At 45.2% G+C, this 17,983-nt stretch overlaps 3 non-coding genes across 3 annotated transcripts; 2 read left to right on the top strand and 1 right to left on the bottom strand.

Annotated features, from left to right (window-relative positions):
- Positions 1–5,379: 5,379 nt before the first annotated feature.
- Positions 5,380–5,451, bottom strand: Trnah-gug (transfer RNA histidin (anticodon GUG)). Its single transcript has one exon. It is a non-coding gene; the product is annotated as a tRNA-His (tRNA).
- A 532-nt stretch (positions 5,452–5,983) lies between these two features.
- Trnah-gug (transfer RNA histidin (anticodon GUG)) lies at positions 5,984–6,055 on the top strand. Its single transcript has one exon. It is a non-coding gene; the product is annotated as a tRNA-His (tRNA).
- Positions 6,056–7,451: 1,396 nt separating this feature from the next.
- On the top strand, positions 7,452–7,523 carry Trnah-gug (transfer RNA histidin (anticodon GUG)). Its single transcript has one exon. It is a non-coding gene; the product is annotated as a tRNA-His (tRNA).
- Positions 7,524–17,983: the final 10,460 nt, after the last annotated feature.

Here is a 17,983-nt window from a genome sequence, read left to right as displayed (position 1 = left end):
GTTTTGACAGCAAAGTATCAGCAGTTAAGGCACAGACAATTTCTTGCCCAGTGGCTAATTTTTCCACAAGGAAAGCAAACTCCATATGGAGGTTCTTTGATGCCCATCATCTTTTTTTTGAAGTAAATTGGGTGCTACCAGGAGTAGACATATCTCACTGTTATGAAAAGGCTTATGTTATTAAAACATCTTAAATGTGATATTCTGTAGGTCTCTGAAGTGTTTGAAGACCATCTGCCTATCTCAAATATTATCTCTCAGTTTAGCTGGGATTGGCATAATGTCAAGCCTGATGACCTGAGTTACCTTCAGGACTCATGCAAGCCGTCCTCTGACATCCACTAGTGTGATATGGTGTACATGTGCATACACATACACTCATACACATACGCATGCACACACACACACACATACCAGCAACTTTCAGGACAATATTAAGCAGTCATATATGTGAAGGGAAATATGTGTAAGTTCAGAAAAAAGAGGATAATAAGAAAAATATTTCAAACAATAAGTTTACATTTCCAAACTTTAATTTGAAAAGAATTTCAACTAGTTACAAATAGAATAAAGATAATGAAAACACACAGGCACATCATAACAAAATTGCAAAGAAAAAAAACCCATGATAATAAACAATTTTTCAAAGTGCTTAACAGATAAAGATTGATATTGATAGAGATATACATGAGATGTACAGAGAAAGAACAAATAAGAATTCTAGCAGTTTTCTCATCAGAAACAATGCAGGGAGAGGATAGAGAACAACATCTTTAAAGTGCTGAAATATGAATGTAAATTACTGGGATTCAATACAGAGAGGAAATTCTTTTCAAAAACAACTGCAGACTAGCAAGATGACTTAGCCAGGAAAGGTACTTCCTGCCTGGCCTGACAACCTGAGTTCCATTTCCTGGGCCAAAGTGATGGAAGAAGAGAACCAACTCCTCCAAGATGTCCTCTCACCTACGCACACACACACACACACACACACACACACACACACACACACACAAATATGTGTTGTGAAAAATTTTTAAGGCAAAAAAGAGGCCTTTGCAGACACCTGACAGAGGAGGGGGTTGATCAACAGATGAGAAATGTTAGCAGAGGAAACATTCAGTGGCAAGAAAAGAACACCAGGACAAAGGGAATACTACACAAAAGACCCCAGCATGCCATAGTGGTAAATACACTGAGGAATTTTAAAAGGCATTTTTCTAGTTTTTAAATTCTGTTTAAAATGTTATCAACTGCTTTTTAAAAATACTAAGGAATTGTGGGGTTTATAACACATGAGGGTGTAAACATACAGTATCAATAACAAAAAAAGGTCAGTGGAGGAAAAATACTACATAGTGAGCTCATGCCAGTCTCAGCTACACACACACACACACACACACACACACACACACACAAAGTGAGCCAGGTGGTGGAGGGACACAAATCCCAGCACTCGGGAAGCAGAGGCAGGTGGATCTCTGTGAGTTTGAGGCCAACCTGGTCTACAGAGCAGTTTCCAGGATAGGCTCCAAAAAACTACACAGAGAAACCCTGTCTCGAAAAACCAAAAAGAAAAAAGAAGTTCATTTCATCAGAAAGAAGTCAGAAAAGTAAGGAAACAGAAAAACAGAGTAATTTACGAATCTTTACAAAGCTTTAGTTTGAGTTTGGGTTTTTTAGTGTTGGAGGATGAATGCAGGGTTTCACACAAACTGAGCACGCTAAAACACTCAGCTACAGTGCCCACCCCTTGGCATTTTGAAGCCTTCACTTCACTGACTCTGTGACAGAAAATCCCTTCCAATCGGTCAGTTCTAGAATTGGAAACCACTCTCTGTCATCTTCTGGACTTTGGGTCCCTACGGGAACTCCCCGTGCCCTCTTTTTAATGAGTGTGGAAAGATCTAGAAACAAGTGGCCAATTAATGCAGGCGTCTGTGCTCTAACACGCGCACATCTCAGGTGACAACCACTCTGGGCCAAGAGCTACTTACATAGCTTTGTAGATCCCGCCATACTCAGTATTTTAAGAACAAAAATGTTTGAAGAATGGCGGGAGGAGAGAAAGAAGGAAATGAGGGAGGGAAGGATGTGCTTGGGTATGGCATTTCCAGAGAATCCCTGAGGGTCGGTTCAATTAAGTCAGTTATGTCTCCCAAATTTATAGACTCTTACAGCCTCCACTTCCAAGTCAACCTCTCGGGATGCAGCGCCTCCTGGTGGACACCTGGGTCTGTTACGGGGGTGGGGAAGGAAGGGGACTGGAAACCGGAAGATATCTAACTGGAAATGGCTGGAGCTGGGATGCATGCTAGAGGAGCTCTCAACACTGCCGGCTTCTTTGTTGGCCCTCAAATAGGGAAAGCAGGGAAGGAGGGTGCGGATAGCCACTGAGTGTGCCACCTGGGTCACGGTGAAGTCATCCCAGGCCGGGCTCTCAGGGTCTCTAGCTCTTGGCTTTGTCAACCCAGAAACACCATCCCCTGAGATAAGCAGAGGAAATGAATCACACCAGCCATACCCAGGGATCTAAACTGTTTAACCACAGGAAGGTGAACAAGCCAAAAGTTCAGAGGCTTGGGCACGGCTATGCTTGCTCTTCGCGGCAGGCAAGTCCACTCGGCAGCCATGTCACAGACTCGTCTGCGGCCCTGGAGTCAAAGCAAAGAAAACTGGCAGAGTAGCCTTCAAAGAGGATGTTACAAAATTCCGATAGTTGGGTTGACCCGTCTAGAATGACAATAATCCTGTCGGGAAGGCCTGCTATGGGAAACGGAGGAGAGCATTCTCTGTACCCTACTCTCCCTGACTCCACCCCCTCTTCCTGCACCTGGGTCAGGAGACATCCATTTAGCTTCCTTCCGCATTCCTGGTAATAGAGGTGGGTGGCCAGTGGGCTACCTTAGGTGGCAGATGTTTCAAAGTTGTGTTATCTAGGTTGTGATGTCATTGACACAGCAACGGGAAAGCTCAGTAAGGAAAAAACTAGGCCTTTCTGTCAACAGGATGAAATCTCTTGCCTGGGTGTAGACCTGACATTCCAAGGTACCCAGAACACAAGAGTTAATCCGGTTCAGATTAACTTGCCAGTGAACCACCCATAGGAAGACTCGCCTTAATGAGTGATGCTAAAAAAGGTGAGTGCAATAATAATCTTTTAAAAAAAAAAACTTATAATTTAGCTTCCCAGAATTTCCACTCTCAGTACAATCCCTACAGGCTGCTATGAGATCCTGCTGGATCTGCCCACCTTACTGAGTACTTTTCTTTTTTGGCTATTTCTTTCTGAGCGGAGTCTATATGTGTTCCCTCCCCCACCCCCCCTACTTTGGGCTTTCTCGCTCTTTCTCTAATGCACCCCTCTTTGTTGGCTTAATTCAAATGGCCTGACATTTCTCTTTCTCTCCTCCATTCTCTTCCTCTGGGCAGCTGCGAAGACTGACAACTCGCCTGCCCTGGGGAAGCTTTTGTTTTGTTTTGTTTTAAAGTCTTAATAAAATTGTACATTTTGAATAAAATTTGACTTTGCTTGACTTTCAAATTTTTCCTGCCTTTGACCTAACTGGCAGTGAAAATGAAATAGTTCCTGCACCCATAAATAATATCAGAGTGACTGCTCCTTCCTCCTTGATTATCCAAGCAAAACAGCCACCATCTTAACCGGATCGGCTATGCCTGGTTGTGAGACGCCATTACAATTGAGACAAAAGTCTGCAGCTGTTCTCTCTGAGAAAGAAGAGGTGGGGAGGGTCACTAGACTCCCCGTGAGATTCCAGCCTTGCGTCCTGGCCGCCTGTATGTCATTCTGCTCTAACTACACGTGACCTCGGTCTCCAGAAACAACACAGTTTATATCCTGGGCAGGCTGATTGAAGGCAAGCTGCATCTATGTGACAGTGGGAATAAGCCAGCAAGCCGGGTGAAGACTTTCTAGTGTGGTCACTTTATGGTCACCTGCCAGTAACCCCTCACTCCCGCTAAGTACACCCTGAGATGTACTTAGGTCCTTCTGGTTCCTGAGGGACCTTTGTTTGTTGTTGGGACCTTAGAAAGAGAGGGTAGACATGGTTTATGTCTCCCCATGGAAGGTATGCCCACAATTCCCCCGCACCCCATTCTGGGTGCACCTCATAGGAGCAGCTAAGCGGCCACGGAACAGCTGCCACAGTCCTAGTGACTTGACGATATCCCAGATACATAGCTTCTAGTGCAGAGTCTGATGGGTTTTCAGGTTCAACTCCTACTCTGTCCTGTTCAAGAGCATCCTTAAGGAGCAAGCTGTCCTGTTATGTGGCTTTAAACGCACCAAATCTAGTAAACTCTTGGGAGCCCCAGGAAAATTACAGCGCACAATGGTGTGTGAGGTTTTTTTTTGGGGGGGGGGTTGCTTTTTTTGGTTTTGGCTTGTTTTTGTGTTTTATTTTGGGGGGATCTTAGGGTGCAATGAAGTCTTGATTTTATGCACTGTGCATAAAATAGTTTTTTTTTTAAGAAGTTCCTCATGGATTGTGGGTAAAAAGGCATTACAATGCCCATCTTTTCCAGAAATATTTCCTGACTTGCATTGCCACTCCAGATCCCCTGGGAGGAGTTGGAGAAATTCATTCTTCTCTAGTTCCTCTCTCATTCCTTTCTCGACAGCCACACACCCGTCATCCGGCACCATCACTTCCAGTTGACCTACTAACAAACTACAGAACTGAATTCCATGAGTCTGGGTTTGTTTTTTTTTAAGAATATAAAATAATGAGTGCGTTTTATTTTGATCTGAGGTAGATTGGGAAGAAGCTGCTCCAGGAGAAAACATCGGCACCCACGAGGCTATCTTTAGCACTCAACAGTGCCCTCAAGAGCTAGAACCTCAACTACTGTGGTAGCTTTCATTTATCACATGATCTGAACAAAAAAAAAAAGTTTGGTGTGTTTTCCTACCTACCCCACTCTAACCCCTAATTTTTCATTGTTTCTATAATTCCTATGTCACCTGTGATGAAGTTTTAAGTCATGTAAGGTTTTTAAAGGACTTAACCATAGGCAGGGTCAAATGGGAAAGAAATACATCCAAAACCATGACACTGTATACATCCAAAACCATGATAATGTACACATCCAAAACCATGATACTGTATACATCCAAAACGATGATTCTGTATACATCCAAAACCATGATACTGTATACATCCAAAAACATGGTACTGTATCTAATTTGTCAAAGTTGTAACATTAGTTCGGTCTGAAGATTTACCGGTCTCCGAGAATTAACCAAGAACTGACAAGGGTAATTAATTAATCAGGCGTTACAAGAAGTCGCCACCAGGAAGAATGCGACCAACACTGCACTAAAAAGGCGCCCTTGCCGTGCCATTGTTTCCACAATGCCGTGACTCGGATTCGAACCGAGGTTGCTGCGGCCACAACGCAGAGTACTAACCACTATACGATCACGGCGAGCTACCGGAACGCCACGACGTGCCGTGTTCCTAGTGCAGCTCTTGAGACGGGACTGACCAATGTCCTGCCATCCCTATGCTATTATATTTCAGAGGTCCCAGCTGACCGTAACGAGGAGCTACGAGTTTCTGCTTGGTCTTGGGAACACACCACACTAAAAAAGGCGGACAAGAAAGTGCCTGGAAAGTCTAGCGTGATGGCGCCTGGGAAAACTAAAAGTCGGGACGTGGTGGCAGGAAAATCCCGAGTTCGAGTCCAGTCTGGATGGAATGAGACCCTGGCTCAAAAAAAAAAATAAATAAAAGGCTCAGTCACTTGCTGTTAAAACTGCAGCGAGGCGGAGGGATTTAGTCCCCACCAGCGCCCCGACCTAGCCGGGGAAACCAAAGCGCTTGCGCACACTCGCAAGTCCCGCCGTTGATGATAGGCAGAAACGTACGCCAGCACACCAATGACGTCAGGAGGGGGAGGGGCGCCCAATAGAGAAGAGATCAAGCAAGGATCCCTGACCTTAGGTTCCCGGTAGCTCGCCGTGATCGTATAGTGGTTAGTACTCTGCGTTGTGGCCGCAGCAACCTCGGTTCGAATCCGAGTCACGGCATTGTGGAAACAATGGCACGGCAAGGGAGCTGTGTTTTGTTCCGTTTTAATACTGACCTACCAGTCTAGAAAATGGATCTCAAACTCCAGTGACAGTTAAGAACAGCATTATACCGAAACTGAACTTCTCTAAACACAGAAGCTTCACAGTTTGTGATGGGACGAGGGTCCGTTTACTCCACAAAGTAAAAAGAATCCATCGTCACGAGAAGTGTAATGTACATATGTGTATCTTTTCGTGGTTTTTCTTAGTTTCGTAAACATTTATGGCTTTTTACAAACTTCCAGCAAAGCTCTAGAGTAGACGCCAGAGTAACGAGGCTCCGCAGAGTGTGTCACCCTTGAGACAGCTCTTATTAAGTAGGATGGGACTCTGTCAAGCAGCAATTTAATGTTCAAAGACTTGAACACAGTCATGAAAAGGCATTGTGATTCCTCTCCCAAGTGTTCTCTCCCTGGGTTATCTTTGACCCGCCCGCCCCTACAGCTATGTCGGGACTGGCGGGGCCGAAAGCAAATGCTCCTCAAGAACCTGTTGAATGGATGGGCACCTGTCGGTGGGGGCGGGAAAAGACACTGAAAGCCATGCGAGCAGGAAAAGCAGGCGAATGCCCTGCAGTCTCGGACTTGAAATGGTGAAAGGATTTAGTTGGTGTTTAGCGAAATCTCTGGTGGCTCTGAAGGAGAGGGTAGGTGGGCACTTCGAACTCACTCGTCAGAAACTACGGTCACATTCTCTGTTTAGCAAATAGCCACTGCCCTCTGTGAAAGCCCTCACATTCTAGGCGCCGTGTGGGCGCCAGCGATGACGGACAAGAAGAAAAACCGGACCGAGTCCCAGCTGCCGCCCTGAAGGGTCAGAGGTGGGCGCAAAGCCGAGAGGGAGCATCAAGGAGGGAGGATTTAGCCATCCAGGAGTGGGAGAGGCTGGAAGGGAGAGGCGGGCGGGGTTGAGGTTGATGCACTTTCATTGAGCTACGTTTACGACGCAACCCAGTACCGAGAGCTTTTGCACATTCAGCAAAGGTCACTCCGGAATGGGTCTCTGCTGGGGAGAGAGGGAGGATCAGAAGCCGGGATCCAATAGGGAACGCTCCTGCAGGCCCGCTGGCAAGTGTCCAGGCCACCCTCCTCTCTAAGACAGTCAGCTCGGGTCCCTGGATGCTCAAGAGGTCTCCTGCCGACCCCCACACTGTCACAGGCGAATTCTTTGCCCAAGGCTAAGGGACCGAAAATCTCAGAGTAAGCGGCGAAAGCGCAAGGCGCCTGCGTATTCTCAAACCATAGATTAGAGTCCCGCCCAATAAGTGGGTCATTTAGTGACGCAAGAAGTGGGATGGCCTATGAGTATTCAAGAGAATATTTTTCAGAGAAATCTGACAGGTCCCCGGTAGCTCGCCGTGATCGTATAGTGGTTAGTACTCTGCGTTGTGGCCGCAGCAACCTCGGTTCGAATCCGAGTCACGGCATTGTGGAAACAATGACACGGCAAGGGGTCTGCTTTTTTTTTTTCAACCTTCTTACAGGAAGCACAGCTTCTCTCTCTCTCCCTTGAATATTGAATCCTTCTAAAAAATCGCCGCCTCCAAGAATGCTTTAACATTCTAAATACGACTTCAGATCGAACTGTTTCTAATGCCCTCCTCCTGGAACGCGGTGTCTAAGCCATTCAACACGAGCGAAACAGCACCCTTATGACCTTGTGGGGTTTTTCTCTCTACGTTCTTTTTTTTTTTTTTTTTAACTGCGTCGTTCGTTTGTAATTACAGAATGCATGTGTCCAAGTCTAACCGAAAGGTTCTTTCTCATTCTTCGCTTCGTCTGCCAGGTATTGCCATTTTCCAGCACCATTCTCTTGTCATAATAGTCCTGGTGTTACAAATACTTATGTATTCATGTATGGAAAGAGATTCCTCTTCTTACATCAAATACCTATACCTCTAACTCCCCAAAAAATTATAATCTGAGAACAGAACACGAGGGGATCTCTGCCCAGGTGGGTAAGGGTAATCACACTGAGGGAATCCCCACCCATCTCGAGGTCTGTCTTCCTTGCGTCTCCCACCTCCCAGCCCTGATTGCCAGCTAGCACAGGCAGAGGACAGTTTAGGTGGTGAAACAGAAGAAAGAGACTATCCATTAAGACCTGAATTTAGAGACTAGAAGAGGAAATTGTCTTGGCAGTCCACTTGAAAGCCCTCCAGTCTCATCTCTTAAGATACAACGGAAGCAGGACCACTAGAACTAGGAAATGCAAGAGCTTCGTTGGCAGGATTTGCAGAGTCTGTTTGTTGCTTGTTTTTCTCTAGCTTTTATTGTTTTAGGATTTGGGTTCTTTTTAAAGATCTTTTAAAAATATTCATTTTGTTTTATGTGCGTTACTATTTTGCCTACATGTATAGTACATACCCAGGGAGGCCAAAAGAGGGCAGTGGACCCCTGAGACGGGAGTGATGGGACTGGACCTGGGTTCTCTGCAAGAACAGTGAGAGCTCTTAACCACTGAGCTCTCCAGGAGCTCACTGGGATCCCCAGGCTTCAGTCTTCCCAGGGTTCAGATTATGGATATGTACCACCATTCAGATGCTCTGACTAAGTCTTGGCCATGACTGTGTTCCAAACACACACAAATTTTTTGTTGGTTTTTTTTTTGGGGGGGGGGGGGGGGCAGAGGTTCGTGTAACTGAGGCTGGCCTTGAACGCACACTGCTCTCATAGTGTGCTGGATTCTCCTGCCTCAATTTTCCAAGTACTGAGAGATTACAGACTGTATACTACCACACCTACCTCCATAAATACATATTTGAACAGAGGGCTTTTTGGGCTTTGTCTACTTCCTCCCTCCAGGATCTAGCTATGCTCCCTGGCTAGGCTAGCCTCAAACTCAGTCCTCTAGCCTCTAGAGTAATTGAGATTACATATATGCATGTGTGCCCAGCTTCAGGGGGTTGCTTATAGTCTATAAATGAGTGGCATGGTTTACTTTATGATTGCAAGATTCTGCTTTATGTTAATGTTCTTTCAGTATAGAATCATATTATTTTCATATTAAAGAGGTAATAATCTGTGATTCTACAAAAAGAAAATGGGGCTCTCCCATTTTCCAGTAACACAAAGCCCTCTGTACCCATTGTTCTTCCTCCTTCCTTTCCTCGTCGCTCCCTTCCTCTCTCCCTTTCATTTTTCCCCAGCCTTCAAGGGACATGACAGTAAGAAAAGACGTGAAGTTGGTGGTAAAAGCTTGGCACTTCAGTGAAATCCTTAGATGGTCTCTGGCAGTCAGAAGTCATTCAAAGGCACCGAGGCTATTCATCCTCTGCCAATTGTACTTGAGGGAATATAGCCCAGTGTGCTAGACTTTCTGGTGTTTTCGGAGAAGCCAGGAACTTGGAGTCTTGTGCAAGATGTCCCCTAATTTTAAACATTGGAATCTAATTTAATTTTTTAAACAGTGAGTTGATCAAAACTATGTAGGTAAAAGAGAAGTTGGTACAATGAGGAGAGGTTTAGTGGCTGAAAGCACTGGGACCCAGGTACAATTCCCAGCACCTACACCACAGTTCATAAATCATTTGTATCAGGATCCAACCCCTCCTTCTGGCACATAAGTGGTCCACAGACGTACAAGCAGGCAAAACACCCATACATATTCTTTTGAAAGCTGGAACAAATGGAGCCTACTCCCAGACTTAATGGATAACAGAGCACATATTTGAGAAAGAGAAGAGAAAAGATTGATGAGAAGTTGATGAAATGAAGTAAAAACCATACAGGCACCTCTTGAAAAGGCTCTCATTGGCCAAAGTGGAAGAATTTGAGTATCAAAAGGAATTGATGTAGAATGATGGTATAGTGGTTTAAATAGGTATGCACCCCCCCACACACACACACACAGAGATTTACGCGTTTGAATGCTTGACCTATAGGGAGTAGCACTATTAGGAAGTGTGGCCTTGTTGGAGGAAGTATGTCACTGTGGAGGCAAACCTTGTGGCTTATATGCTCAAGCTATGCCAGTGTGATACACTGTTCACTTCCTGTTACCTGAGGATCAAGATGTAGAAGTATCAACCCCTTCTCCAGCACCATACCTGTCTGTATGCCACCATGCTTCTCACCATGACAATAATAGACTAAACCTCTGAACTGTAAGCCAGCCCCAATTAAATGTTTTCCTTTATAAGAGTTGCTGTGGTCATGGTGTCTCTTCACAGCAATAAAACTCTAACGGAGACAGATGGCAATAGACTGTATCACACAGAAAATTGATTTTTTTTGGCAAATTTGTTTTGTTTGTTTGCTGTGTGTGCGCATGGGTGTGTGCATGCTGTGTCTGTGCCATGTGTATGTAGTTGCCTATGGAGGTCAGAAGACAGTGTCAGATGCCCTGGAGGTGGAGTTACACACAGTTGTGAGCCTCCAGACATGGGTTTGGGGAGTTAAACTCTACTCCTCTGGAAGAACAGCAAGTGTTCCTAACTGCAGAGCCTGAGAAATGATCTTTCTCATTGTGAATGGGTGTCTTACCCGCGTACATGTCTGTTCCCCATGTGCATACCTGTAGAGGCCAGAAGACGGTGTCAGATCCCCTGGAACTAGAGTTACAAAGGTTCACAAGCTTCCATGTGGGTGCTGGAAACTGAAACGAGGTTCTTTGGAAGAGTAGCCAGTGCTTTTAACTGATCTGATGTGAGATGCCCCTCTTTATGCTGTGAATATGTTTTATTACCATAGATTAATAAAGATGCTGACTTGGACCAGGAAAAGGCAGAATATAGATAGGCAGGAAATCCAAGCAGAGAAAAAGGGAGAAAGAAGGTGGAGTCAGAGAGACACCAGCAGCCACTCGAGAAGCAAGATGTAAGGTAACAAGCCAAGACTCCATGAAAGATCTCATGGGAGCAATGGCCCAGATGATCCAACATCCAGAACAACTTCAAAGCTACTGGCTGAGACTATGCAGCCTCACAGACTACTACAGCCAAGATTTAACCATAATTCTAAATTTTCTCAGGATCCCCATACGATTACCAGTGCCCCCCCCCCCAATCAGCAGGAAGTAGTATAGAAAAATATGCTCAAATTCCCAAAATACTGTTTAAGAATGTTTGTTTTCATTTAAAGGGGGTTGGTAATAAATGGTCAATGGTCAAGACCAATCTCTTTCTAAATAAAACAGGGTATATGATATAGAAATGATGAAAAAAGGTAGATTATTAAATCAACTTTAATCTAAAAAAATCTGTTAATCTCAAAATACTTTACATTGGTAGGGATTTTGGTTTGTTGATACAAATTTAAGGTCAATTTTGTGATACTGTATGTATATTTCTACTCTTGTTTAAGACATTATGTTTATGCAGCTCATTTAAAATATGATGTATAGTTAAGAAATACCAATTAGTAGTCATCTATAATATTCAAACTTACAGTAATATTAAGTTTTCTAGATATGCAGAGATATATTTCAGATGGATGGGTAATCTTCAAATACTTCAAAGAACTACAGAATATGGCATTTATATGTTTTGAGAACTTAGACTTTCTTTTCTTGACATGAGATGTCTATCCCTGACAGCACCAATTACTTCAAGAGGATATTGGACATTGAAGAAACTCTTTGTGAGATTTGATTTCAATATGGCAGGGCTAGCTAGCCATTTGGTCAAGAAACTGCTCTTGCCTGAACTATTTGACAATATGTTGTATAAACTGGACATACAGGACCCACAAAAATTATGACTGCTGAACTTGCTAAAACAAGGTGTGACAGTCCTTCAGGGCTCCTGCTTCATGAAAGAGTCTGTCAGACATTCTGCCAGACACAGAATAAAGTGACTGATGAATTTTGTCAAAATAGGCAGGACAGTCCTTCAGATTTCCTGCTTCACTGAAAAAAACCTGCCAGACACTCTAGGCCTATCTGCTGAAGATGGATGCTTCAACATCACAGAAGAACTTTGGGTGACTGTACAGGCATCCAGATGTCTCTGTCATTTCTAGAATTTTGAAATTTGCTTGCAAGGCACTTCCTGTTTACTCAGATAATATTATATCCTCATGGGGTCTTTGATATAGTTGAAGACTAGATAATTATAGTTTTCCGTAGTTGTGATAGAAGACAGATTAGAGATAAAACTTTGTACTCAAAGATGGGATGAATAATAGAGTATTTTCTTTAATTTTGCCAAATACAAATAGACTATTTAACTATAATTCTTGCTTGATAACTGTTTTGTTTTATCCAATTTTACTACTATATTAAAGTCAAAACCTTCCATTTAATTAGACAGAAAAGGGGAGATGATGTGGGATGGCCCTCTGTATGCTGTGAATATGTTTTATTACCATTGGTTAATAAAGAAGCTACTTTGGCTGACGGCAAGGCAGAATTATAGCTATGCAGGAAATCTAAGCAGAGAAATAGGAAGAAAAAAGAAGGCAGAGTTGGGGAGACACCATCATGTAAGACACAACCTGTAAGGTAACAAGTTACAAGCCTCATGGTAAAATAGAAACGAAAAAGTGGGTTAATTTAAATGTAAGAACTAGCCAGAAATAAGCCTGAGCCTTCGGCCAAACATAATTAATATTAAAATGTTTATTCGGGAACTGGTGGATGGGAGAGAAACCTCCAGTTACAACTACCTCTTCTTCTTCTTCTTCTTCTTCTTCTTCTTCTTCTTCTTCTTCTTCTTCTTCTTCTTCTTCTTCTTCTTCTTCTTTCGAGACAGGGTTTATCTGCGGCTTTGGAGCCAGCCCTGGAACTAGCTCTTGTAGACCAGGCTGGCCTCGAACTCACAGAGACCCACCTGCCTCTGCCTCCCAAGTGCTGGGATTAAAGGCGTGTGCCACCACCACCCAGCTATTTCCTTTCTTTTTTCCCCATAGAATCTCACTGTGTAGCTTTGGCTGGTCTGGGACTTGTTCAGGCTCACTTCAAACTCACAGAACTCTGCTGCCTCTGATTCCAGAATGCCAGGATTAAAGGTGTGAGCCATCATATCCAGCTTGAAAATGATTTTTTAAATATATTTATTTTTACATGGATGTCTGTGTGTGCCTGAGTGTATGTGCACCATGCGTGTGCAGGAGTCCTTAGAGGTCAGAAGAGGACATCAGCTTCCCTGGAACTGGAGTTACAGGCAGTTGTGAACTGCCATGTGCTTCCTGAGAACCGAATTTAGATTCTCGTGAAAGCGCCTTAACTGCTGAGTCAACTCTCCAGCCCTGTACTATAATTCTAATGCCATCATCTATCCCTCTACCTCTGACTATACATGACCTCTACCCTGTCTCCCTTCTAAATAATTTTATTTCTACCCCCCACTCTCACCCCTGTGAATACTATGTGTATCATGCTGTTCACACGTCTGTGCCTTTGCCTGACTCATGATGCCCTCCTGGATTGGAAAGGCTCTGCACCTTTTATTTCATCTATCCAAACCTTGAAGGAGTGTAGAAAGTCAGGGAAACATAATGATGACATGGCAAAAACAGAAGATTTTCCTCGCTCCAGAGTCTGGTTGAAACTTCTAAAGATTCCTACCACTAAGGCTAATGATCTGAGTTCAGTTCCTGGTAGAATTGTGGAAGGAGAGAACCAGCTCTAACCTACACACTATAACCAGCACACACACACACACACACACACACACACACACACACACACTTTTTAAATGTTAAAAAATTCCAACAAAGCTGGGTGGTGGTGGTGCATGCCTTTAATCCCAACACTTGGGAGGCAAAGACAGGCGGACCTTTGTGAGTTTGAGGCCAACCTGGTCTACATGAGCTAGTTCCAGGGCAGGCACCAAAGCTACAGAGAAACCCTGTCTCAAAAAAAAATAAATAAATAAAATTCCAACAAGATTTGTTGTAAATGTTGCCAACATAGTATTAATCTCTGTGTCATGTATAGATATTTTTTGCTACAATAATAACAGGCTTAAGTTCTGAATATATACGGCCTTACGTAGGCCCTCATTCTTTTACCCAAACATCTCCAGAGACTCCCTAGCAGAACTGCTAGCTTTGCTCATAGTAAAGTTATCCTACATCCATGTATCCTTGTAAACTAGAGTTTTATCTTATCAATTATAGTCCAATCAGGGACCCCCGAGGAACCACCTTGTGGTCTCATTTGAGTTTCTTAGCAAATCTTTGAATATGGTACCTTCAAACCCCTCCAAGATCCGATATATGATTACTGTAGAAAACAGAAGCCACCAAAAGCAATGAGCATGACTCTTGGGGAGCCTACAGGAGCCTGTATCCACAGGGATGTCTTGGAGAGCCTACAGGAGCCTGTATCTACAGGGATGTCTTGGAGAGCCTACAGGAGCCTGTATCCACAGGGATGTCTTGGAGAGCCTACAGGAGCCTGAATCCACAGGGATGTCTTGGGGGGCCTACAGGAGCCTGTATCCACAGGGATGTCTTGGGGAGCCTATAGGAGCCTGTATCTACAGGGATGTCTTGGGGAGCCTACAGGAGCCTGTATCCACAGGGATGTCTTGGGGAGCCTACAGGATCCTGAATCCACAGGGATGTCTTGGGGGGCCTACAGGAGCCTGTATCCACAGATATCTTGCTTCTTCAGCTCTTCTTTGGGAAGACTACACCCATGCTTTTGGGTGTGTCTTATCTTTCTACCGAGAACTTCTCTTTCTCTTAACATTTATTATTAAGCCTGTATTAGAATATCTTTTTTTAAAGATTTATTTATTTTTATGTGTGTGGGTATGTGTATGTGCATGTGTACACATGCCCACAGAAGCCAGAAGAAGGTGTGGGAGCCCCTGGAACTGGAGTTGCCTGACATGGGTGCTGAGACCAAAGTCAGTCTTCTGGAAAGCAGAAAGAAAGTGCTCTCAAACCACTAAGTCATCCCTTTAGTCCCCCCCCCCTCTTTTTTTTGGAGACAGAGTGTCCCAGGATGGACTTGAATTCATCAAGGGAATCCTCCTGTTACAGCCTCCAAGTGCCCACCATATTTTACAGGGTTGTGTTTTTGTTTGTTGAGACAGGGTCTCTCTGTTATGTAGGAGCCCCAGCTGCCCTGGAACCAGATGTGTAGACCAGGCTGGCTGCAAACTCCCAGAGATCCTCCTGCCTCTGCCTTCCAAGTGCTGGGATTAAAGTAGTGTGCCACCATGCCCGGCATCACAGGTTTGTTTTCATCTGTGGGACAGGGTTTCAGACAGCCCAGGCTGAACACAAATTCCTTATCAAGATGATGTCCTTGAACTCCTCATCAGTGGCTTCAACCTCCCAGGCACTGGAATTATGTGTGTGTGCTGTGTGTCTTAGTCACTTTTCTATTGCTGTGAAGAGACACCGCCACTAAGGCAACTTACAGAAGAAAGCACTTAATTGAGGGCTTGCTTACAGTTTCAGAGGGTGAGTTCACTATTATGGCTGAGAGCATAGGGCAGGCTGGCAGGCATGTTGCTGGAGAAGTAGCAGAGAGTTTTACATCCTGATCAGCAAGCAGAGGCCAGGGGCGGGGGATTAGAGGGGGAGCTGCAGGGGCTGGGCCTGTAGTGTACTGTTTATTATTATTATTTATTTATTAAAACAATTTATTTTACATACCAATCCCAGTCTCTCCTCCCTCTCCTCCTCCTGTTTCCTCCATTTTCTCCCTACCCCACCCCCTATCCACTCCTCAGAGAGGGTAAGGCCTCCCATAGGGCATCAACAAAGTCCGTCCTATCCCATTGGGGCAGGACCAAGGACCTCCCCTCTGAATCTAGGCTGAGCAAGGTATCCCTCCAAAGAGAATGGGCTCCAAAAAGCCAGTTCATGCACTAGGAATAAATCCTGATCCCACTGCCGGTGGCCCCACAAACAGCCCAAGCCACACAACTGTCACCCATATTCAGAGGTGTAGTGGGCTTTTGAAACCTCTAAGCCCACCCTCAGTGGCACATCTCCTCCAACAAAGCCACACCTCCTCCAACAAGGCCACACCTCCTCCAACAAAGCCACACCTCCTCCAACAAAGCCACGCCTCCTCCAATAAGGCCACACCTCCCAATCTTACCCCCAAACAGAAGAGCCTATGGAGACCTTTCTCATTCTAACCACCAGGCATCACCATGTTCCCCTCATTTTACATTTCCTGAAGCAAATACAGCTGGTGTGGTGGCTCACACCGGTAACCCCAGCACTTGGGAAGCTTGAGCCAACAGGATTGCCAAGAATCCGCCGGCAGTAGCTCTTATCATTCATCGCCCGCCAACCTTAATTCTCACACCAGCCACTATTATTAGCCTACCTACCATAGGACCAGGGGCATTGTCTTGCCCATAGAACTGGCTAGGTCATAGAGCTGTTGACTCCTGACCAAAGGCTTTTCCATCCCTTCACATGTGGGAATTGCTAGAACATCCTTGGGTACCCGTCATCTCTTTTACTCACCTTTGCACCGTTAATATTTTAGACTGTACATTTTGGAATGTAAACCTCTTATTTCTGTATTACACCTCACGAAGCGACTGTTTGCAGTGTCTTTTACGGGCCCACTATCCAATGTGTAGCTGGGGTCCAACAGCATTTGTATTACCTGGCAGTACCCGAGCTGGACCTGCAAAAATGATCATCTGCAATGCAACAAGACACCCCTACCCCGGGAGATTAGGGGTCACGTTACTGTGTGGGAATTCATATATATATTTGAATTTGCACACAGAAATGTAATATATTTGAAATCTGGAATCATAGGACTATTAGACTTGCTGTTTTCCCATCACACCGTTCTCCCTCAGCTTTGAACTCACTCCTCTTTGGAGACTCACGTTTTCTCTGCTCATACAAAAGGCTGTGCTAGTCCGTCAACTCAAGGCTCTCTGGAGACAGGAACTGAGGATCGCTACTTTAAACCCGACTGAGCTTTTATAGGGAATTCCTGGTCAGCTACAATACGAGAGCCTACCCTATCTCAAAAACAACCATGAGCAGTTGGAGAGGCACAGAGGCAGCGGGCAGAACCTGTACCACGGTGAGATAAAGCAGATAGCTTCCCGGGTGGGGGCGGGGCGGGGGGACCTGTTGGCCTTAGCTTTAGGGCTGCAAAACTCTTCTTCGTTTCTAAGACAAAAACGCCAAGCACCTCGGCGTCAGTGCAGCATTGGAGCCCTGAGAGTGTAAGAGGCTGCTGATAAACAACGTTGCAACTGTTTCTCGACTTGATTTATTGACGCGTCTGTTTCTATTCTTTCACTAACCTGATTGACAAACCCAGGGCGTAGCTTGAGGGATTTCCACAAGAAATCCTTCAGTGCAACCATCAGGGCTGTGTGGGCCTGCTGGGGACAGGTGCGATCATGGATGGAAATTGTTTGTGCGAGCGAGGGTTGTTAGCATGTGAAGCGGCTGGGTGTATGTGGAAACCAGAGCAATGGGTGTCTCCGGGGGAATTGATTGCATGCGATGTGAGAAGTTTGCCTGGATAGAAAAGCAACCTAGATTTGGGTATGAGCTGAGGGATAGGAGGAGGTAGGCGGGACTCCCAAGACGAGGGAGTAATAGGTACATCTGAAGAACGGTTCCTTCCTAGACTCTTAGAGAATATTGTTTCCGAGTCTCTGGGCTTTGGGGGAGGAATAAGATGGGTGGGATGTGCCTGGGGGCTCGACTTTCCGCGTCTGACGCAAAGTGGGAGCTGGAGAAGAAGAGCAGATGGGACCAGTGAGCGCCCCACAGGAACACGCGCAGCGACACGTGAAGGAGTCTCCCTCGGCTCCGCAATCGCACCCCCGCACCCCGCTGTCTCCCATCTACTTCTCTCTAGTCTTCGGGTCCCCGTTAGGCAGCGGGCCCCGCCCCTCTTGTCACTGCGAGCCCCGCCCCTCCCGCCGGCGCAACCCCGCCTCCTCTCGCCCCGCCCCCGCCGCCCGCGGTCTGCTCGCTCAGTTGGGAGGAC

This window comes from Microtus pennsylvanicus, chromosome 2, assembly GCF_037038515.1.
Source record: "Microtus pennsylvanicus isolate mMicPen1 chromosome 2, mMicPen1.hap1, whole genome shotgun sequence".
Classification (NCBI taxonomy): domain Eukaryota; kingdom Metazoa; phylum Chordata; class Mammalia; order Rodentia; family Cricetidae; genus Microtus; species Microtus pennsylvanicus.
Note: the sequence above shows the minus strand (reverse complement) of the source record. Positions and strands in the feature narration are given on the sequence as shown.